We start from the raw sequence: 23,991 nt of genomic DNA on the forward strand, positions 1-23,991 counted from the left end.
ATATTGGAAATTAACCCTTTATCAGATATATCATTGGCAAATATGTTCTCCCATGCAGTGGGTTGCCTTTTCATTTTGTTGATGGTGTCTTTTGCTGGGCAAAAGCCTTTCAGTTAGATGTAGTCCCATTTGTTTATTTTTTCCTTTGTTTCCCTTGCCCACGAAGATATATCAGCAAAAATATCACTATGAGAGATGCCTGAGATTTTACTGCTTATATTTTCTTTTAGGATTTTTATGATTTCACGATTTGCTTTTAAGTCTTTTATCCACTTTGAGTTTACTCTTGTGAATGGACCTGGAAATTGTTATGCTAAGTGAAATGAGCCTTTCAGAGAAAGACAAACATCATATGATCTTACATAAATGTGGAATCTAATCAACAAAATAATTAAACAAACAAAATAGAAACAGAGACATAGATACATAGAACAGACTGACAGCTGTCAGAGGATGGGGTTTTGGGGGGCTGAATGAAAAAAGGTGAAGGGATTAAGCAAGAAAAAAATATATGACACATGGACATGGCCCACAGTATGGTGAAAGCCAGAGAGGAAGGGAGATGGTGGGAGGTGGAAGAGGGCAAAGGGGGCATTAATGGGGATGGACAGAGACTTGACTTTGGGTGGTGGGTGCATGATGCAGTGTGCAGATGATGGTTTATTGAGTTGTACACTTGAAGCCTGGATGAACCAATGTCACCCCAATAAAGTCAATCAAATAATACAGATTATCTGTTTCCTAGGAAAAAGGGGAGGATGGATAGTGTATGGGCAGCTAGCAGTCTCTGCCACAGTGGACCTCACTCCAGAAAAGCCACCTCAAGGGCTTCAAGGAATTTTTGTCTCTTTCTAAGTTAGCAATTGCTTTCTTTCTCCAGGTTGACAGCTTCTGGTAGTTCAATCATTTATGTTTTTTAGCATATAAAGTTTTTGCCTTTAAGAAATTTGTTCAAGAAAGAAAAGATGATTATAGGAATAGATGGTAACATAGGATGTTTTGAGCTTCCTTCACTGTCAGTATAGGTGTAGGAGGGGTTCTTAGTTTATAACTAAAGATATACTCTGTGGGTTACATAATTGGTGCTCCCTGATTAATGGTAAGGAAGGCTTTGTCGTATGGTCCCTATCCTGTCTATCACATTTCCATCTGTAGACAGGCTGGAAGGAATATAAGAAACACTATCAACATCATCATGAAATGAGAGAAGGAACAAATTAGCCTGGTTCTGTAGATAAGAGATTATCAGGCAAGGTTTATACGTAAGGAAGAACCATGGCAACAAGTTATAAAGACTTGTTTAACCTCAAGTTCAAGTCCAAGTTGAAAACAAACCGTGAGCACGCTATAATAAGGTCAGACACCTGGAAGTAGGAGGGTGAGGTTCTAGGCCCAGATCTGCGGAAAACAATTTACCTAATTTAGGATGAAAAAGGTAAAGAAATTAATCAAAAGAATGAACAAACAAACCAAAACCTCATAGACACAGACAACAATATGATGATTACCAGAGGGGAAGGGAGATGGGAGAAGGTAGAGAGGGTAAAGGGGGATAAATGGTGATCGAAGGAGACTTGACTTGGGGTTGTGAATACACAATACAATATACAGATGATGTATTATAGAATTGTACACCTGAAACCTAGATTCGTTTGTCAACCAATGTCACCCTAATAAATTCAATAAAAAAATAAAAAGAAGAAAAAAAGTGATGTATCCTATTTGTGCCAAATTTCTCATTTTAAAATGAAAAGTAATGCCTACTTAAGTTTTTGTTTTAATTGTGGTGAAATACACATAACATAAAATTTACCATCTTAATCATTTTTAAACATGTTTTTATTTTTTTATTTGATTTTTTAAGAGAGAGAGAGAAACATTGATTTGAGGGAGACATATCAGTTGGCTACTTCCTGCATGCCCCCTTCTGGGGATTGAGCCTACAACCAAGGCATGTGCCCTGACCTGGAATCGAACCAGACCTCTCAGTCCATGGGATGATGCTTAAAATCCACTGAGCCATACCGGCGAAGCATACTATCTTAACCATTTTAAAAGCGTACAGTTCAGTTGCACTGAGTACATTCATATTGTGTAACGATTACCATAATCCATCTTCAGAGGTCTTCACCTCTCTAAACTGAAACGCTATACCTGTTAAACAATAACTCCTCATTCCACCATCCCCAACACCTGGCAACTTTGGCTCTATGAATTTCTACTTTAGATACTTTGTATGAGTGGAATTATACAGTAGGGTGACTAGCTTATTTCACTTAGCATAATGTTTGCAAGATTCATCCATGTTGTAGCATGCATCAGAATTTCCTTCCTTTTTTAAGGCTGAATAATATTTCACAGTATGGATATACCCCATTTGTTTATTTATTCATTTGTCAATGGATGCTTGGGTTGCTTCTACCTGTTGGCTATTACAAATAATGCTGCTGTGAACATGATGTATAAATAGTGTTTCTTTGAGACCCTGCATTTGATGTTTGGGGTATATACCCAGAAGTAGAATTGCTGGATTATATGGTAATTCTATTTTTAATTTTTAAGGAACAGCCATATTATTTTCCATAGTAGTGGTACCGTTTCACATGCCTACCAGCAGTGCACAAGGGTTCCAGTTTCTCCATATCCTTGCCAACAGTTGTTATTTTATTTTTTTTTAAATTTATTTATTGTAGCTATGCTAAAAGGTGCTCCCTAAATTTCAAAGTAGTTATCAGCAGTCCCTCCGGGTTAACCTGTTCTTGAATCACTGCTCCTCTGCTTAATCCTTGTCCTCCTTGGGCAGGTTACCTAGCCGTGAGCCTCAGTGTCCTTTTCTGTACAATGTAAATGTCTTTATGGAAGGGTTGTATGGGTATTAATGGAATAATGCCCTACGCTGTGTGTCTACTCAAGCATTAATTGTATTGCCCTGGGAAAGCTAAAAGCACTGACAAATGTACATTATTGTTAATATTCCTGTTTCCAGCTGTAGGAATCCTCCCATATGCTAACCCCAAACACGGCTTCCAAGTGTGATAGTGGAAAGAGCACTGATCTTGGAGCCAGAAGTCATGGAACTGGATTCTAGCTTTTCTACTTTCTAGTTGAAGGACTACGGGCAAATTCCTGGGTTTTATTTCTTCACCTGTAACAATGGTATAGCAGTGGGCACCACGTGGGACTGGTCATTTGCAACCACCCCTTATCCCCCACCCCAGGCTAGATCCCCCCCCCAGTTTTATTGAGATGTAATAGACATACAACACATGTAAGTTTAAGGTGTATGATGTGATGATTTGATACATTTATATATTGCAAAATGAATATCACAATACGGTTAGTTAACACTTCCATTCCATCACCTAAGTACAGTTTTTGTGTGTGTGGTTGTAACATTTAAGATCTATTGTCTTAACAACTTTCAAGTATATAATACAGTATTGATAATTAGAGTCACCATGTTGTACATTAGATCCCCAGAACGTATTCATCTAATAACTGGACGTGTTTAACCTTTGAGCAACAACTCCCCGTTTCCCCCACCCCCAACCCCTGGCAACCACCATTCTACTTTCTGTTCTGTGAGTTCGGCTTTTTTAGATATGCATATTAGTGAGAACATAAGGTATTTGTCTTTCAGTATCTTTTTCTCTGACTCATTTCACTTAGCATAACGCCCTCAATGTCCATCCATGTTGTTGCAAATGTTAAGATTTCCTTTAAAAATTTTTTTTCCTTTATTGATTTTAGAGAGAGGAAGTAAAAAGGAGAGAGAGAGATAGAAACATCGATGAGAGAGAACATTGATTGGTTGGCCACCTCCTGCATGTCCCCAATGAGGATCAGGCCCATAACCTGGGCATGTGCCCTGACCGGGAATCAAACCAGCGACCTCTTGGTGCATGGGTCGATGTTCAAATACTGAGCCACACTGACTGGACAAGATTTCCTTTTTTTGATGGAATAAATATTCCACTGTATATGTGTATACCACGTTTTTTTGATCCACTCGTCTGTTGATGGACACTTGGGTTCTTTCGTGTTTTGGCTGTTGTGAGTTGTGCTGCAGTGAGCACAGAGGTGCGATGTCTTTTTGAGGTTGTTTTTTCATTTCCTTGGGACAGACCCTGAACTGGGATTCCAGCAGCCTGCATTTTGCTGCCACCTTCTGACTCCCTCATCGTGGCTTTCTGAGAGGCAAGTTGGAGATGCTCTGGGCCTCCATCTCTCCTTGAGTTCTTTTTCTTTTTTTGCAGCATTTGACAGTATTTGCCACTCTATTCTTTTTTGTTTTGTTGTTAATTTTTAAAATTAAATTAATAGGGGTGACATTGGTTAATAAGATTATGTAGGTTTCAAGTGTACATTGCTATGATACATGATCTGTATATTGCATTGTGTGCCCACCACCCAAAGTCAAATCATCTTTTCTCACCATATATTTGGCCCCATTTACCCTTCACTGCTCCTCACCCTCTCATGTCTGGTAACCACCCGACTGTTGTCTGTGTCCATGAGTTTCAGTTTTATACCCCACATATGAGTAAAACCATATGGTTCTTAGCTTTTTCTGATGGACTTATTTTGCTTAGCATAATTATTCTCAAGGTCCATCCATTTTATTGCAAATGGCAGTATTTCATCTTTCTTATGGTTGAGTGGTATTCCACTGTATATACGTACCACATCTTCCTTATCCAGTCATCTGTCAACTATCAAAGGACACTTTGGTTGTTTTCAAGTCTTGGCCCCCATGAATAATGCTGCAATGAACATAAGGGTGCATATATCTTTGCCAGTAAATGTTCTTAAATTTTTCAGGTAGATACCCAGAAGAGAGATTGCTGGGTCATATGGTAATTCTATTCCTAATTTTTTGAGGAACCATCAGATTGTTTTCCACAGTGGCTGTACCAGTTCTTGACTTTTCTCTTTGGTTCTTGGGATAACATATCCTTTGCTTTCCCCTCCTCTTCAGGTGGTCTCTCAGGATCCGGTTTCTCCCCTCCTCTAATCCTCCTCACTCTCTCCAGGAGGGACCCCCACCACATACTTTCTGATGACCCTCAAATCTGTATTTCCAGACCTCCTTTTCTGAATTCCACACTCCTCCTTCAAAAGGCCTTCTGAGCACCTAAAGTCAGCGTGTCCCAAACAAGCTCATTTCCTCTTGCTCCCGTCTGCCCCAGTGAGGGCCTTGCAGCAGCGGCACGCAGTGTGGGCTTGCTGGCGCCCATTCCTGGGAGCGCGGTACTACTCTCTCTGTTCCCCTTCCCTGCCCCAGTGGCGCTTGATCACAGCTCTGGATTTTCCTGAATGTTAATCTTGGTGTTCCTTTTGTGCTACTTCCGCCCTGCCCAGCGATTGTGTGCCTCGTCATCTCGCAGGGGATATGGCCACATGTTCCCAGTGCTAATCTGGCTCACTGTTCTGTCTGGATGCCCTCCATGTTCATTACTGTCCCTCCGCCTGGATTCCCATCATGGAGATCAGTCCTGTCATTCACCTTTCACCAAGGCAGAGTTCTGGGTGTCATTCCTGACTCCTCATTCCTTTTCCCTGTGACCCATAGCTAAGGGTCACTAGGACTGTGAAACTGCTTCAACGTCTTTGCTCCCAAGTCCTCACCTCCTCTGCATCTTCACCACCATTTGTCATTTTCCCAGCCATGGTCATCTCTCCTTGTAACCCCTTATCTAGTCTTTTTGTCCTCATTTTTGCCTCCTCCTGGCCATCCATCATTCTTGTTACAGTGTATGATGCTGATGCTCTCAACTACTTAAAACTTGAGTGTTCCCTTGTTTGTGGTAATCCTATCGTTTGGAGCAATTCCTATGAATGGCACACACAAGCCCTCTGGAATCTGTTCTCATCACCTTCATCTCCTGCCCCCTCACTGTCGAGCGGCACCAGCCCCTCGGGTTGCCTCGCATGCCCTGTATTTCTTTGCACACACAGGGGTCTGCGTGGAAGGCTCTCTTCCCACCTGTCTTCCTGGGAAATTCCCACTCCCCATTTTTGAGCCATTTCAGCCAGAGCCTTCTCTGCCATAATGAGAGCAGTGGACACGTGCCTGTGCTTCCTGCGTGCCAGTCTCTGCTCCAGATGCTGTACGTGAGTTAACCTGCTGAGTGCTCACAACCCTCCTGTGGACCTGCAGGGTAGGCACCATTATTATTGCTCATTTTACATTTGGGAATCCGAGGCACAAGAGCCTAAATGTCTTACTCAGAGTCACACAGCTAGCAAGTGGCATGTTGCCTGTGTCAGACAGAGGCGGCCGCTTCCTCCTTGGGCTGCCTGCCCTCACCTGAGTCATATCCATCTCTCTCACAGCGTGTAGTATGTGCTGTTCCAAATATACAGTCCCTGGAGGCCAGGCCTGTCTGTAAGCCATACTGTATCCCTGGTGCAGGAACCAGCTTGCCCATTTTCTATATCCCATGGTCTAGCGAGGCACCTGGCACATGGTTCATACCTGTCAAATATTCTTTTGAAAGAGTAACTGAAGGCATATAATGGATAGTGTTAGTTGGATAAGTGATTAGTGAAAACATTTTGTAAGGTGGCCTGTCTGGCCTGCTGCCTGTTTTTGCACTACCCACGAGCCAGGATGACTTCTTCAGATGGGAATATTTGTAGGCCACTTGATCATGAGGAACACTGACTAAACCTCCAACAAGTGACATGTTATCCCTCCCCAAGGAATTCTGTTCTTCCTATTAGTTGATCTGTGTGGTATTCAATTGTTACTCTCTTTTGAATTTTGTCAATAACAAATTTGAGGCAATTTATGTGCTCTCTGGTTACATAACTACATCCATAATAGCCACAAGTTTTTCTCTTGGCCTGAAAACCCTAGAATATTTACTCTATGGCCTTTTACTAGAAAAGTTTGCTGACCCCAGCTCAAAGTGCTATTTAAATAACAGTTTATTTTTGGTTGTTATATTATTTTTTATGTCTAAAGTATTTAATAAAACATTAAAAATATTCCAAACCTGGAAAAAAAAAACAAAAAACCCTCCAACCTGTTACTGTTATTGTTATCATGTATTATGACAAGGAAATATTAAAAAAATGTAAAATGTTTGCTTGTCTGATTGAATGGATAAAGTTTGTGAAACATTGGGCAGCAAGTGCTAAAGAAGTGTTATTTGTTCTCTTTTCTTAGACTGCATTTAGGATAATGCATAATTAGTTGGTTTGAGAGTAGGTAACTTAAAAAATATGGTGCATATTATCTTGCTTTAATAGGTCATACTGGGGGTTAGTTAGTAGTGTTTAGGACAGATTGTATAAAATTTAAGTCAGGGACAGAATCTTTCACACTGTTAGGTCCCCAGATTCCTTATGACGGTAATCCAGACTGTAGGATGTCTAATTATTCATGATGTTGGAAAAAGGTAAAACACAGCAGGAGTCATAAGCAATACTTTGTACACATTTAAAAAAAAGAGTATTTATAGACTTATGTATTCATATATATATTTTTGCTATTGGTCTTGGATCTTTAAAGTCTTTAAAAATTTATACTCAGAGTGTTTTTCTGTTCATGTTTTATTTTATTAAGAAGAAACTATAAATAAGACTGAACAATGCCATCATTTTTCATTAGCTGTAATGGCTTTGTGACAGAGTGAAAGCTCATGTAGTGTAATGTTTGATTTTTTTTCTTTCTCAATGCTGTTGAGCTAGATCCTTTACAAATATTACAAAATCTTCTGCACTGAAGGAAAAAGCGTTTGACCTCAAATTAAAAAAAAAAGCTTGTGCATTACACCATGTGAAAATTTAGTAACTTTTGGAAATCATTCTAAATTACACACATTCCTTTATCTTTACATTGTTGCTTCTCTTACATTCACAATCTCTGCCCAAGCTGGAATGTAGCCTCCAAAATAATTTTAGAAATCTAAGGGCCAGTGTTTGTATTTTATCCTGCTTCATATTTACCTTGAATTAAAATCTACATTTCTTAGGTTACTATTCTGGAGCCAACTGTACAGTCATTTATTTTTAATTTTTATTGAGTTTTATATTATGTGTTTCACATGTGCAGCATTAGAATTTGACATCTGTATACACTTCAGCGTGCTCACCACCAAAGGTCTAGTTTCCATCTGCCACCCCACAACTGACCCTCTACCCATTTCCTCCTCCCCCTCCCTCTTCTCCTCTGGTAACCACTCATCCGTTGTCTGCCTCTGTGAGTTCTTTTTTGTTTTTGTTTTTTTAATATTCCACATATGAGTGAAGTTGTACTAAGTATTTGTTGTTGGTTTTTTTTCTCCGTCTTGACTTATTTTACTTAGCACAGTACTCTTAAGGTCCATCTATGTTGTTGCAAATGGAAGAATTTCACCTTTTTATTTATTTATTTAATTTATTTTTTTATCCTTACCTGAGGACATTTTTCCATTTTTGTTCAGATAGAGTGGGAGGGAGGGAGAGAGAGAGAGAGAGAGAGAGAAACATTGACGTGAAAGGGACACATCGAGTGGCTGCCTCCTGCACAACCCCAACAGGTGCCAGGGACAAACTGCAACAGAGGTGCGTGCCCTAAGTGAATCGCACCCAGGTCTCTCTGGCCCACGGGCCGATGCTCTAACTGCTGAGCCAAACTGACCAGGGCAGGACTTCACCTTTTAATTGCTGAGTAGTGTTCCATTGTATATATGCACTGTATCTTTATTCATTCATCCATCGATAGACACTCATATTTTGGTTATTGTAAATAATGCCGAAATGAACATAGGTGTGCATATTATTTTGAACTAGTTGTACAGTCACTTTAATCAGAACATTTTAGGCCTGAAAGGGCCAACCACCTGTTTACAAGGAAGAAAATAAGGCCAGGAGAGAGATTTTGAAATACACTCATGGTCATATAACTAGATAGTACCAGAGCAAACATGTGAGATCCCTATGCTAAAATTTCCTAGTTGGCATTTTTTTTTCCTCTTATAAATGATCAGGGTGAAATCATCCAGAAACCTTAGTGGAAAAAACAAATAGAAGACCAAATTCTCATTTTTGAAATTAAGTTATCATGATTTAAATGACCTCCAATTCTGTAGAAACTTGAAATTAAGTCAGTGGTTTTAGGAAAAAAGTAGCAGTGTGCTTTGAAAATGCACAGAGTCAGTGTTTCTGTAGACAGATTTTCTTGGGAATTTACATCATTGTAATGTTAGGTGATGTTAAAATACTAGATTCTGGGCACTCTGGTCTCCTGGGCTCCGCAAATGGGAGGGGCTTTGGCTGTTGCAGACCTGGTGCCTCTGTGTGCCATCTTTGCTGCAGAGACAGCACTGCACAAACTCTTGGGGACTTTGTGGGTTGCTGCAGTGGATCATTTAAAAAATAACCTGTAGAGGACTTCCGATCAAGGTGGCGGGTAGGTAAACGCGGTATCGCGTCCTCCCACAACCACATCAAAGTTACAGCTAAACTACAGAACAGCCATCATTCAAAACCGCCTGAAATCGAGCTGAATGGAAGTCCTACAACTACGGAATTAAAGCAGCTGCCACATCCAGACTGGTAGGAGGGGCGGAGGCGGATGGGCTGGTCCCACACCCACGTGTGGCGGGTAAAAATCAGGAGGACACCTCGGCTGGGAACGTCCTCCCTGAGGACTGAGGGGTCCCCATCCCATACCAGGTGCCCCCTCATGGTTCCAGTGCCAGGAAGAGAAGTCCCCATAACTTCTGGCTGGAAAAACCAGCAGGAACTGAGGCTCAGGGAAGCCGAAGCGGCTGGAGCCCCAGGCAGCTCCTTAAAGGGCCCGCGCACGGACTTATCGGACTCTCTCCCTACAAGCTTGGAGGGGAGGCAGCTCGAGGGGCTCCAGAGACATACAGGGAAGAACTGAGCTGGTTGGCACTGGAGCGAGGGCTGGAGAGGGGGCTTTCTCTGGGACAGGAGTGCTGTCAGAGGCCTTTGTTCCTTTGGTGAGCCCTTCCCTGGGGCGGCAGACAGCCACCATATCTGGGACTCCAGCAACCTGGCTCACACTGGTAGCCCCGCCCTGGTAATTCCCAGAGGCCCCGCCCCACCCAACTTTCAGGCCCACCCAAGCTGTTGCCAGTTGCTTAACCATAGGATTGGCCTGTCTTGGATCCGCTTCAGGTTTTCCTACATTCTTTCAAACAAGCAGCATCTGGTCTCCGCTAGCACCATACCTCTCGTTAAGTAATACTCAGAAACAAACACAGGGAGGCAGCCAAAATGAGGAGACAAAGAAACAGGTCCCAAATGAAAGAACAGAACAAAACCTCAGGAAAAGAACTAAGCGAAATGGAGATAAGCAACCTAACAGATGCTGAGTTCAAAATACTGCTTATAAGGATGCTCAATGAACTTAGTGAGGGCCTCAAGAGCATAAAAAAGGACCAGTCAGAAATGATGGATGCACAGTCAGAAATGAAGGAGGCATTAACTGAAATAAAGAATAATTTACACAGATTCAATAGTAGAGTACGTAAATCCAAGACCAAACCATCGATTTGGAATATAAAGAAGCAATAAATGCCCAATCAGAACAGTAAAAAGAAAAAAGAATCCAAAAAAATGAGGAGAGTGTAAGGAGCCTCTGGGACAACCTCAAGCGTGCCAACATTTGCATCTTGGGGGTGCCAGAAGGAGAAGAGAGAGAACAAGAAATCGAAAACCTGTTTGAAACAATAATGGTAGAAAACTTTCCTAACTTGGTGAAGGAAACAGACATACAAGTCCAGGAAGCACAGAGAGTCCCAAATAAGATGAACCGCAAGGGGCCCACACCAAGACACATCATCATCAAAATGCAAAAGGTTCAAGACAGAGAGAATCTTAAAAGCAGCAAGAGAAAGGCAGCTAGTTACCTACAAGGGAGTTCCCATAAGGCTGTCAGCTGATTTCTCAAAAGAAACTTTGCAGGCCAGAAGGGAGTGGCAAGAAATATTCAGAGTGATGAGAAGCAAGAACCTACAACCAAGATTACTCTATCCTGCAAAGCTGTCATTTAGAATCGGTGGCCATATAAAGACTTTCCCAGACAAGAAAAAGTTGAAGGAGTTCATCACTACCAAACCGTTATTATATGAAATGATGAAGGGTCTTTTTGAAGAAAAAGATAAAATATATGAACAAACCAAATGGCAATGAATACATATCTATCGACAGTGGAATCTACAAACAAAATGAAGAGGCAGAGCAGAAACATTCTCATAGATACAGAGAACATTTTGTTGGTTGCCAGATGGGAGGGGGGTTGGGGGAATGGGTGAAAAAGGTGAGGAGATTAAGAAGTACAAATTCATTGCTAGACTGACAAACCTCAAAGGGAAAGGGGGTTGGGGGGTGGGAAGAAATAAACCAAAGAACTTATATGCATAACTAATGGACACAGACAATAGTGTGGGCAAAGGCGGGAGATGGGCAGAAGTGGGGAGGAGGGGGGTCAGTGGGGGAAAAATGAGGAACATCTGTAATACATTCAACAATAAAGATTAAAAAAAATAAAAAAAAATAATTCCAAAAAAAAAAAGCAAAAAAGCTGTGGTACATATACACAATGGAGTACTATGCAGCTGTAAGAAAGAAAGATCTCTTATCCTTTGAGACAACATAGAGGGACCTGGAAAGTATTATCCTAAGTGAAACAAGCCAAGCAGAAAAAGACAAATACCACATGATCTCACTTATATATGGAATATAATGAGTATAACACTCTGAGGAATAGGGTTGACCCAGAAACACGGAAGTAGGGAACAGACTGACAACCCTTAGAAGAGGGGTGGTGGGGGGTGGGAAGAGATAAACCACAGAACTTATATGCATATATGCATAACCAATGGACATGGACAACAAAGCTGGGGACGGGGTGGGGGGGGTGATGGGGAGTAGGGTGTCAATGGGGTAAAAAAGGAGAAACATCTGTAACAAAATAAAATTAAAAAAAATATATTTCTTGCCACTTCAAAAAAATATAAATAAATAAATAAATAAAAAATAACCTGTAAATCTGTGCCTCTTTCTTTCTTCTTTTTATTAGTGTGCTTTTTAAAAGACGGTTGCCTGCATTTGCTTAAGGGCAGACTGGGAATAGCTGAGTAACTACAGAAGGGCTCAAAATCACATTTAAGGTAGTGATCACTTCTAGCAATTCATTTAAAATTTAAGGAAACCCATCCCCTTTGCATTCTAGAAAGTCTCATGGACATTATTTCTAAAAACTGTAGTGCAGTATGAAACACGTATAAATATAGTGCTTGTTTTCCCAAGAAAGTCACTACCTTTGCCAGTCCTGGCTCCAATCCCAAGTCATCAACACCATGATCTTCTTCATGTGCAGTTGTCTCTATTTTGATTTTGTAACTTTTTGAAAAATTAAGAGAGTTGAGCTTTCTACAGTTGGTGATTAAAGATAATTCAGTGATTTCTTTTTGAATGCAAGACTTGAAATGGGGGCAGCTCTCTCTGCAAAACAAGAAGCATCAAGCAAGAATAGTCGCTAATACTGTACTTACTACACTTATGTGGGCAGGTGCCAACAGCATCACCATCTTCTGGAACACTGTGTTCTGACTTTAATTTGTTCATCTGTTGTATCTTTCTAGCCAAAAGGAAGTGGAATGTTGTGAAAATATCAGGTGAATTCGGGACCAGTTAGATAGTTATTTCAAATCACAAATTTACTTTTGCCTGAATAACTTACTCATCAGTAGTGTGTGGTTGCTCCTAGGAAAAGTTCACAGTGTAAAATATTCATTGAGAACCTCAATGTGCATGTTAACTTAGTTACTGAGTTCAAGGAGGGACAGGTGGCAAATGTCAGTAGAGACTAGCCAGTCCTCAATAGAACTGGTGTTAGATGGGTATCAAGTCTCAGTGATTGGGGCTGGGGCTGGCCTCAGGGCATAGTTGCATTGGCTGGTATCAAGACTGGTGGTCACAGACAGGTAAGAACTAAAGAGCTAGATGTGCACAGGGGCTCCGCATAGGAGAAGATAGCCCCAAGGAAAGTATTGGGTAGGGAACGGAGTCAGTTGGGCAAGCAACAGGTAAGGCATGATCAAGACTGAAGATGTGAGAGAAGGCTGCATTAGTCATGGTCCACCAGTCAAATAGAAGCCCTTTAATGCATGGACTTAGTTACAGAAGTCTTTGGAAGATGTGAAGGCCAAATAGGGGACGACCATGAGGTCACCCAGAGATTAGCAATAGCAGGAAACCACTAACACCTCTGAGGCTGGTGGAAAAAAGAGAAAGGGGTGTGTGTGTGTGTGTGTTGCTATTGGAGGCCAAGAGCTGGATCTGCATGGAAGCTCCCAGAAGCAGCTGGGACCCTGGAGGGAAGGCCTGTCTGGTGAGAGTGGAACCATGTGGAAGACAAAGCCACTGCTGGAGTTACCACCCAAAGCAGAGAGAGCAAAGGGAAGAAGTACTCTGACTTCTTTCTCCTGCCTGTCCTTCAATTTTCCACCTAAATCTAGCTGGAGCCAGTTGGCAAATGAGCCTGGAAAGGTCCTTTGCAGGGGGTGGGGGGAAGGGCTGCGATGGATCAAATTGCAAACAGGCAAACCAGCAGCACTCAGGCCCAAGTCTGGTGCAGGGCTGGAGGGAGACTCTCTCGTGCTGACAGGAGGCCCTAATCTAATGGATCCTACTGGACAGCAGAGCAAGACCTTCACAGAGTAAAGTTAGAGTCTGGACGCTGGGACTTCTGATTTTCCCAAGGCTTGTGCTCGAGAGCCCTTCTTGCATCAGGCGACTGTTCTCTGGCCCACTGGAAGCTCAGTCACATTTGGGGAGGTTGCATCTTTTTCAGGAAGCAGGCACTCTGTTAGATTCCTACTCCACGTGAAGACTCAGCAGCTGGCCTTTGACCGGGACTCCCAGAAACCCCCCTTTTAGTGGTCGAAACTCTGGATGAATGATGAAGAATTCTATGACAATGAGTTTAAAATAAAGGAAAGTTCTGTATAGGAAAGGCCTTGCATGCCTTTATGTCCTGGATGGCTACAGAAGCAACACTTTTCTGAGTTAGTCATGTGAATTCTCAGCCATGAATTAGGGCATCTCCAGGTCTCCGTCCCCCTTTTAGTCACTCTATGGAGAAAAAGTGGGCATTTTAATCATTGTCATGACCATCTCCATTGTCATCGTCACAGACATTGAATACACTGTAAGCAGAACATTGTATTACCTGCACTGAGGAGAAGGGGTGAGGTAAGCTGAGTCCAGCTATTTGTAACCATGATAATGATCACTTATGGAACCATTAGTATGTACCAGGCACTGTGTTTTAAGAATAGCCATGCAGTGGTTCTCAAACCTTAGTGTGACTCAGAATCACCTACAGGGCTTTTAAAATGCAGATAACTTCTTCCACTGTGGCCTCCCACTCTGTTTCTGATTCAGCAGGTCTGGAGCAGGGCCTGATAATTGGCATTTCTCATTAGTTTCCAGATTGTTCTGGTGCTGCTGGTCCTGGGACACATTTTGGGAACCTTGCATTCATGTCTGGGCTCTTCCCAAAGGCAGGTATTGTTACCTCCATCCTGCAGTAGAGGGAGTGAGGCTTCAAAAGGTCACAGAACTGGTTAAAGGCATATGGCTGAGAAGCAGTAGTGGGAGGTCATTGTTTGGGTCAGATGTTGGTGACCTCCAGGGCTTTGGTTCGGCAGGACCAATGGCTGCCATCCTCAGTGGGCCAAGCCTTGGGCCACCTGTGGAATTTGTAGTTGGGTCTTGTAGCTTTAGTGAATTTCTTTAAAAAAAAATTATTTTATTATTATTTAAAAATTTATCTTTATTGTTGAAAGTATTACTGATGTCCCTCCTTTTCCCCCCATTGACACCCTTCTCCCCTCTCCTGCACCCTGCCTTCACTGCATTGTTGTTTATGTCCATTGGTCATGTATATATGCATATACATTCTCTGGTTTCTCTCTTCCTGCCCCCTACCCACCTTCCCTCTGAGGTTTGTCAGTCTGTCTCTGGATAAGCCAATCAGAGAAAGACAAGGATCATATGGTCTCACTTATTTGTGGAATTTAATGACAAAATTAAACTGATGAGCAAAACAGACCTCGTGAATTTCTCTCTTACATTTTATTCTGTGGTGAAAATAAGTTGTTGGGTTACATTAAAAAGAAATTGGGTCCTGTTTGGACTGGTTAGGAAACTTTTACTTTTTGGTACAAATGCCCCTGCCGGCTGAGGCTGGCGGGTTGTCTGAGGCAGTGAGACCTGGCAGCCTCACTCTGGGCATTTAGGGAGGGACTCTCTGGATGCCCAGCTGACCTCTGTGCTGAGATTTGCAAGGGGGTTAGTGGGACACCTGGGACCCATGCCTGCAGTGTGGGGCATTGGCCTCCATGCTCAGACCTCTCGCCTTCTACCCCAGTGTGTGGCCTGTTGCCTGGCATTTTGTTTCACAATAAACCAAGGATATTGTTAATAAAATCAGTCTCCCATGTTGATGCATGCTGCAGCCATCCCCAGTGACCTTCACAGGACTGTGAAGTCCTCATCCTGCTAGTGGACACCTCACCAACCAACTCTGCATAATTTCCCAGATCACTCACTGAACAAAACAGCTCACGGGAAGACCCTGGGCTTGAAGGATAAGAAGGGTGAGATAGTGTGCCTAACACACCACCTCCTTCCCTACTGGATTTCAGTCACATATTAATTATTAATTCAGAGTATCTTTATTTTTCTATATGCAAGCTGCAAATGTGAACTCCAGCCATGTATTTTTAAACAGCTCCATTATGATCAAGCAAATTTGAATATCTCACGTAGTTCATTACAAGTGAGTTTTGCTTATAAAGAAAAAAGCTCTTTTATAGATGTTTCTATTTTTTCATTTTGGCAAACTGTAGCCAAATTCCGAGTTAGGAGAAATGTGAGCTATTTGCCATTGAATAGTTCAATATATCACACTTGCATTAGCTTCCGTGATGTTTCCTTTGCAGAAATAGTGGGTACCCAAAGTAGAGAAATCTGTGTCCTGGGACTTGGATTAGATTAGAAAAATTGATGAATTTATAATAATTTGGGTAATCTGGATAATAAAGATTTAAAAACAGTGTTACTTGGATAAATGCAGTTAATGCTGCCATCTGGAAAGAAAAAATATAAAATTATATTTTCTGTTACTTTATTTTTTTTTTAATCCTCACCCAAGGATATTTTTCCATTTTATCATCAGATAGAGTGAGAGGGAGGGAGAGAGAGAGGGATATAGAGAGAGGGATAGAAAGAGAGAAACATCGATGTGAGAGAGACACATCGACTGGTTGCCTCCTGCATGACCCAACCAGGGCCTGGGACAAACTACAATTGAGGTACGTGCCCTTGACTCAAATCGAACCCACAACTGATTGGTCCTCGGGCCAGCGCTCTAACCGCTGAGCCAAACTGGCCAGGGCTATTTTCTGTTACTTTAGAAATCTATTCCAAGAGTATTCATATATTAATTACCCAATCAATATCAGGCAATTTGTTAGAAAATAACTGCTTATGACTTTTTTTGAAACACAGTTTTCAGATTCTGGTAAATTTGTACCGGTAGTTTTTCAGTTGACTCTAAAATATAGTTTTGTGTATTATATAATGGGTTTACTACATAGAAAATTTTCATCATATTTCTTCTAGAATTTTTACATAGAAGCCAGAGTCTTCTATGGTCTTGTATATCAGTTGTTTATTGCTGCATAGCAAATCTTCCCCAGACACAGTGGCTCAAAACAACAGTCATTTATTGAATTTACAAATAGGAAATTTTGGCAGAGCTTGGCACCGAAGACTTGCAATTTCTGCACGTCAGCTGGGTGGTTCAACAGAAGGATGGGGGGAGGGAGGCAGGGAGAACAGGGCCTAGAGAATCCTCTTCCCAGAAGGCCACTCACATGGCTGGTGAGTTGGTTTTAGCTGTAGACTGGGAGCTCAATTAAGGCTGAGGGTCAGGGGCCTTGGTTCCTTTTCATGTAAGACACTCCATGAGGTGTCTGAACTTTCTCATACCATGGTAGCTGGGTTCTAAGAGTGATCATCCCAAGGGAACCAGGTGGCAAGTTATGATGTGGTCTTCATGGTAGCCTTGGAGGCCTCATGGCTTTACTTTTGCTGTGCTCCATTGGTGGGCCAGTGTTGAAGGGGTGGGGACTATAGACTCTACCTGTTGATGAGAGAAGTGCCAAAGAATTTGACATGTTTTAGAACTGCTGGACCCTATTAGGAGCCTCTGCTGAACGTTGTGTGGCTTCTAAATGAAAGATTGATCACTTGTTGATACACACACACATTACATGACCCATTTGAATCTATCTTGGCCCATTAGGTACGTGCAAAATTGACTAGTAGTCATCAGGTCTGCAGAGCAGTAGGCCCTGGTGAGCTGGGCAAGGGCAGTCTTGTTGGAGAAGTAGGGATGGACGTCAGACTGCAGGGCTACCAGGAACATTTTGATGATGATGATGAGGTGGAGACAGTAGGTATGGACAGTGCTTTCAAAATGCTTAGCTGAGATATGGAAAGAGAAAGGGCAATAACAAGAGGGTGATACGCAGCCAGACAGCATTCATTTTCTTTTATTTTTTCTATTTTTTTTTCAAGGGTGGGAGAATTTGTAGGGCAAAGGAAAGGACTCAATAGGTGGTATTTTCCCCATTCACTTGTGTGACTTAATTTTTCTTCTGCATTTTCTTAAGTACAGGGATCATGGCCCAGTTCTGTACCCAAGGGACATGATAAACATTTGCTGGAGAATAAAGGAATTCCACCTGTAGCAAAACATGGTACGTGGGACTGCTCACCACCTGTGCTAGCCTCTTTCCTTCCCCTCCGGGGTGTGTTCCTTTGTCTGTCATTTTGTTTCACAATAGACCACAAAGATTTTATTTTAATGTTTAAAAAACTTTATTGTTGAAAGTATTACAGCTGTCTCCCCATTCTCCCCCATTGACCCCGGCACCCCACTTCTGCCTCTCCCCAGCTCTTCACTGCACTGTCTGTGTCCTTGGGTTATGAATAAAAGTTATTTGGTTTATCTCTTTTCCTCTCTCCCCCTCCCTCTGAGGTTTGTCAGTCTGTTCCCTACTTCCATGTCTCCAGATCTATTTTGTTCATCACTTTATTTTGTTCATTAGATTCTACATATAAGTGAGATCATGTGATACTCGTCTTTCTCTGACTGGCTTATTTTGCTTAGCGTAATACTCTCAGAAATCCATCTCCCACATTGATGAATGCTGCGGCCATCCCCAGAGGCCTTCACTGAAATTCATGTGTTCTTCTTACCTGACTTCAAACTCTCACCAATAAACTCTACCTATTTTTCTAAGTCACTCATTGAAGTACAAGCACCCACAGGAAGACCCAGGGCTCGGAGGGTTTCAGGAATCCTGTGCAGATGGCTCCAGGGACCAGATACTGATCTAGTCAGAGAATCATTTTCTCTCAGAGTGTCAGCTGGTTGTCTGAGAAATGGACTTCCGAACACCTGCTCCAGAGGGGTGTTGTGAGCTTTCTAAACTGTAAGAATTGTAAACGGAGGAGCCTATACAAATGTAAGCACTGATTATATTCCCGGAGGCCAGGGTGGGTGTTAACATTTTATTAGGAGCCTGATTTTTTCTCTGAGGCTCACACAGTATCTGGTTCAGTCACTTTTCTGTTTTTTGACATATATAAGAAATTGGCCTGGAAAATGTCAGCAATTGAAAAATTGCAATGGTTTTTTGCTTCATGATCTACTGTTGTAACGGACGCAGTAATAACAGTACTCTTTATGTGTAGTCTTTTTTCTTTTTTTCCTAAGGAGTAAAAACCACTGACTGGAGTAAATAATGGGAGGGTGGTGTTTCATCTGTGGAACCGCATGTCTTTAGAAGCCAAGTTTTCTGACACATGAGAAATTGTTGAAGACATTTCAGAAATTATTCCTATTGGTGTGGTAATGGTCCGAGGTATACACTGTGTAGAGAGTAATATAATCCAGTTTGTAATTTGTGCTAATGAACTGCTAGATGAAAAAGAATTTCAACTTTAGTTAATTTCACTTTTCAGTAATTTGCACATCTGCACAGCACTGTACGTTTAATTATTGTGATGTGCAAATATATGTTTTTCAGTACCGCCTCTCTTTCAGGTCAACTACACTCTTTCTAAACCAAAACGTCTCATGGCCACAGAGGATGAGACCCGAGCTGTGCATTGATTTCCTAAGTATTCCTGCCCAGCAGAGGAAGTATGTGGGTTGAAATGGTCATACATAGAGATTGATGCTGAAATGTTTGGCTCAGGACTTTGCTGTTTAGATGCCAGCTGGCAAAAAAGCGCATTGGTGATTTGAGGCCTCTGTGCTGTCTGCTTCACTCTGGTAGAGTGACAGCCACAAATAGTCATACTGTGCACATTTATGCAGTTAATGCAGACAGAGGCCCTGAGTCCGTGAACTGCATAATGAACACGTAAATAGCAGAGAGGGCATCTGAAAAAACTGTGTTGGTGTTTACATTTCCTAGTGTGTGTGCTTTTGTGTTCTACGTGATTTTGTCCCTGACAAATTTCTGTGCCAGGCTTGAAAGGTAGACATATGTGACCGAGTTGGAAGTGGAGTCAGGAGGTGAGAGCCGTGGCCAACCACGGGCCCCATGTCTAATCCCGCAACCACGATGACTTTGTCCCCTGTTGTTAGTGGGTTAATACTGTCCCTCTGTTCCCGAATGTTCTTGCCCAGGCCAGCTTGTCTTCTTTTGTACTAATGAGGGGTGAGGGAGAAGTGGTGAACAAACCCCGCCTGCGGAGGAACCCGAGTTCTATGTGGCCCATATTTCCACGTGGACAGAGTGTGGCGTTCAGACCAGAGTGCACATTTGTTTGGGCTTTTGCTGTCATTTCCATTTCTGGGGCGCCCCTTCTGTGTGTAGTCTTGGTGGGAGGCAGGCATTCACCCTGGCTGATCACAGGCACACCTTCTAACATAGCTGACTGGATGCTCCTCCCTGAACTTTGAACCTTGAGCGGGCAGTTCAAAGAGGAAGGCGATTGGATCTGTCTGTGGCAGCACTTCTGTGGGCTGCCTCAACCTCAGAGGTGCCTCCTGTGGATAAAGAGAGTGAGCTTTTTCTCTTCTGATTTTCCCCTAAACTGGCAAGTGTTAGTTTCAGCCCTGTGATCAAGAATCCTAACAGACATACAGACCTCCTCCCCTGGGGGCCTCTCTGTTGCCATTGGTTTCATACTCTTTTGGGCCTCCATTTTTAGGGCATTCTTGTGGGTCGCCTTCTGCCCTGAAACAGCATTGACATTTCCCATCCTCGTTAGCCAAGGTTGGTTTACCTGAGGAAAAGAACCAGTGTCCTTGTGCCTTGGTTGTGTATGGCTAACGGGTGTCATTATGTTTGTACCTTTGTGGGACACCTCACAGTTCACTAGAGCATGCATGTACCTGATCCTTTGGCTGTCTAAGTATGTATATACTACTATCTAAGTTGTACAGGTGATCAATCAGCTTCACTGACATTGAGTGATTCGTCCAAGGTCATAGGGCTCCTGACAGGCAGAAATAGGACTTGAACCCAGGGCTGCTGACTCCCAAACCACTCTTCTTGCTCATTCTGATATGTCAAAGTTAGCCTTGTAACGAACTGTCCTTCACTGAAAGACCACACCTGCCAGACACAGAAATCTCAGAGACTAAAAATTGCGGATGAGGAGCATTTGAGAAAAACAGTCGCCAGCTGGTGTGGTCACCACAGCAGTCTTGTTCTGAGTCCTTGGGGACAGGTGGCAGTCTTGTTCTGAGCCCCCGGGGACCGGTGGTTCCTGTTAGGTCCTGTTACCTTGGAAGATCAGGGGCTGGTAGGCAGAACACCCTCTGTCTCTCTTCTCTGTTTGCAACAACACGGCTCTTCAGTGGTGATAGTCAAGAACCAACCAGAATCTACACCTGGGTCCTGCCTCTAGTCCTCACCCATCAGCAGCTCATTCAGTCCCACAGGACAGCACGACAGGCCAGCCCCCAGTCTGGGTAGTGTACTTTGAAACTACTCTTTTTCACAGAGCTATTTAACACTAAGAACTAGTTAATACTAATAAGGATCATTCCCAAAAAACTTTTTTCCCCTCTCAATTAGTGTGTGCTTATTGCCAATAGATTAGGAAATATAAATAAACACCCGGAAATAACCACTTTAACATGTATTTTTCCAGACCTTCTTTCTGTCAAATTTCCACTACCCTGTATTAGGTGCTGTTCTTAGCATTTTTTTTTTTTTTAATCCTCACCTGAGGACATTTTTCCATTTTTCATTCAGATAGGGTGGGAGAGAGAGAGAGAGAGAAACATCGATGTGAAAGTGGCTGCCACCCGCACGACCCAACCAGGGCCGGGGACAAACTGCAACTGAGATACGTGCCCTCAGCGGGAACCGAACCGGGGTCTCTCTGGACCACAGGCCGACGCTCTAACCGCGGAGACAAACCGACCAGGGCTGTTCTTAGCATTTTTACATACCTCATCTCATCAAGTCTTCCCAACTTGCAAAGTATTATAATCCCCATTGAAAAGGGAACTTCAGCTCAAAGGGGAATAATTTCAAAGACTGTGCTCTTAACCATCACCATAACTACACATGCCATGAATGTGTGGTTATTAAACGAGTACTTATCGAGCACCTCCTCCAAAACTCATTCACGCCGCAGCAAGGTGCACCGCGCATAATTTCTGAGTGCTGGGCGGCAGCAGACCGTGTGGGAGCAGGGATGGGTCCCGGTTTTGTGGGGCCTGACTCATGCAAGTTTGGTTTTCTTTTGAAGAAAAAAATAAATACAATTTTTGATATGGAATTAGATACAAAAGTGAATACTTATAATGAGGAAAAGAATCACAAGAAATCCCTGAAGCTTTGGAGCTTCCAGTCCCCTTTTCCTTCTGAGCTCTCCTCAGGCAGCTGGCCAGCAAAGCTTCCCTAGTGAGGCTTCCTAAGGGGAGCCTGGCCTTTCCTCCGGCCCACAGGCTCTACCCTCCCGGGCTGGTGTCAGGGAGGCGCCCTGCTGCTTAAGCTTCCTTGGCTTCCCAGGCTTAGTGGGAGAGAGCACCGAGAGACCCTGGGTCTCAGGGGAGTGGGGAGGGGAGGAGGCACCTCTGAGCTGAGAGCCCCTGGGGGTGGGGGGTGGGGGGTGGTGGAGAATCATCCTAGCAGGAGTGACATAGAATTCTTGTCCCATTTCAAGATGCTATCACTATCGGCTGACATTTTCTTCTCGTGGTTTTATGGTTTCATGCCTTGCCTTTGTTAGATCTAGAATTTAATTTGGTGAGTGTTTTGGAGTAGGAACCTAATTTATTATTGTTATTATTTCCCCCCCCCCAAATGTTAACGAGTTGTTTCAATACCATTTATTTGCAAATGTTTTCATGTTCATTCTGGGTAGTTCTTTTTATTTTTGTTATGAAAAGGATGTGATATCCTCCTTCCTAATCTTTTCTAACTGGCTGTTGGTATGTAGAAAGGTTTAAAAAAATTTTTTTTGATGTATTACCAAACTCTTAGTAATTCTGCTAGTTTTTCAATGGTCAGGACTTAAAAAAAAATCTTGTTTCTACTTTTTAAAATCCATTTTTGGAGCAGTGTCCTGTAGGCTGTAGGAGGTGGCCAGGGTGTGGTGACTTGATCATTGTGATTTAATCAGGCAGGGTTACTGAAGGTAATAATTGTGATTGAACAAAGTAAGATAAAGGTCAGGATGCAAAGAACTTGTGGAATTTATCATAAATCGTGGAAAGCCTGACCCAGTGTGAATCACACAGCACAGATTCGGCCAGAGCACAGATCAGATCACAAATCCTCATCTGACATTTAGCTTGATTACAGCCCTGCGATAGTACACGGCTGTGTTAGTTCCCCGTCCGTCCTGTCTGACATGGCAAATCAGTTTCCCCAGGGTTGTTGAAGGGGATGTTGTGCTCAGGGTGAACTTGTTCTGCCTGCTCCTCATGAATGAAGGACTACACCACCCTGAACTCCCCTGAGAGAAGCACAGAGTTTAGGGATTTCCCAAATGTGTGTGTGTGTGTGCTGTTCTTACGACTTGGGGGGCCCCTGCTGCAGCATCCCGCCTTCAAATGCACAACAGGACAGTGTTGTCCCTTATCTGTGCCTGCCGGAAAGGCTGCTTAGACCCAGATCTCAAACGTGGGCAGAAGGCCCGTCCCAGATCAGCAGCTCCGCTCAGGCTGTGCCGTGGCAGGGCCCGTGGAACCACACGGATGGATGTGAGTAACCTGAGACTCGTGTCTATGACTTCTTGGGCTTTAGAGCATTTCTCTTGCACACTGTTTCACACTGAAGCAACATGCCTTGTGCTTCACCCACTGCGTGTTGGTGAGTGCACTCCTTCAGGAGCCCCGGAGGGGCAGACTGCATCCCCAGGGGCAAGGCCGTGACCTTGTGCTTCACCCACTGCGTGTTAGAGGGTGCACTCCTTCAGGAGCCCCGGAGGGGCAGACTGCATCCCCAGGGGCATGGCCGTGACCTTGGGCTTCACCCACTGCGTGTTAGAGGGTGCACTCCTTCAGGAGCCCCGGAGGGGCAGACTGCATCCCCAGGGGCAAGGCCGTGACCTGGTCATCTTTGTGATCTTACAGGTGCGGGTGTGGCAGAGGGAAATGGCCCTAGTAGGAGGGAAGTTTGGGGAACATTCTGTTGTGGGGAGTGCTGGGAGCCATTTCATTTCGAATTAAGAAGAGCCCCCAGGAAGGGAAATAAATGAGCTTGCCAACTCATTGGCAAACTTTCTGCTTAGACCTTTCCCGGCCACTGCCTGGTGGCCGAGAGCAGGCGGAGGAAAGGCAGCCTCTCCTCTAACAGTGGGTGGGTGTGGGGCAGGAAGGCAAGCGGAGGCTTTCGTACCATGTTTCTAAATATATTTCATTAAAATTTGTTTCAATTAGTTTACATTCAGTATTACTCTGTGTTAGTCTCAAAT

The sequence above is a fragment of the Molossus molossus genome, unplaced genomic scaffold (assembly GCF_014108415.1).
Source record: "Molossus molossus isolate mMolMol1 unplaced genomic scaffold, mMolMol1.p scaffold_m16_p_9, whole genome shotgun sequence".
In the NCBI taxonomy this organism is placed as follows: Eukaryota; Metazoa; Chordata; class Mammalia; order Chiroptera; family Molossidae; genus Molossus; species Molossus molossus.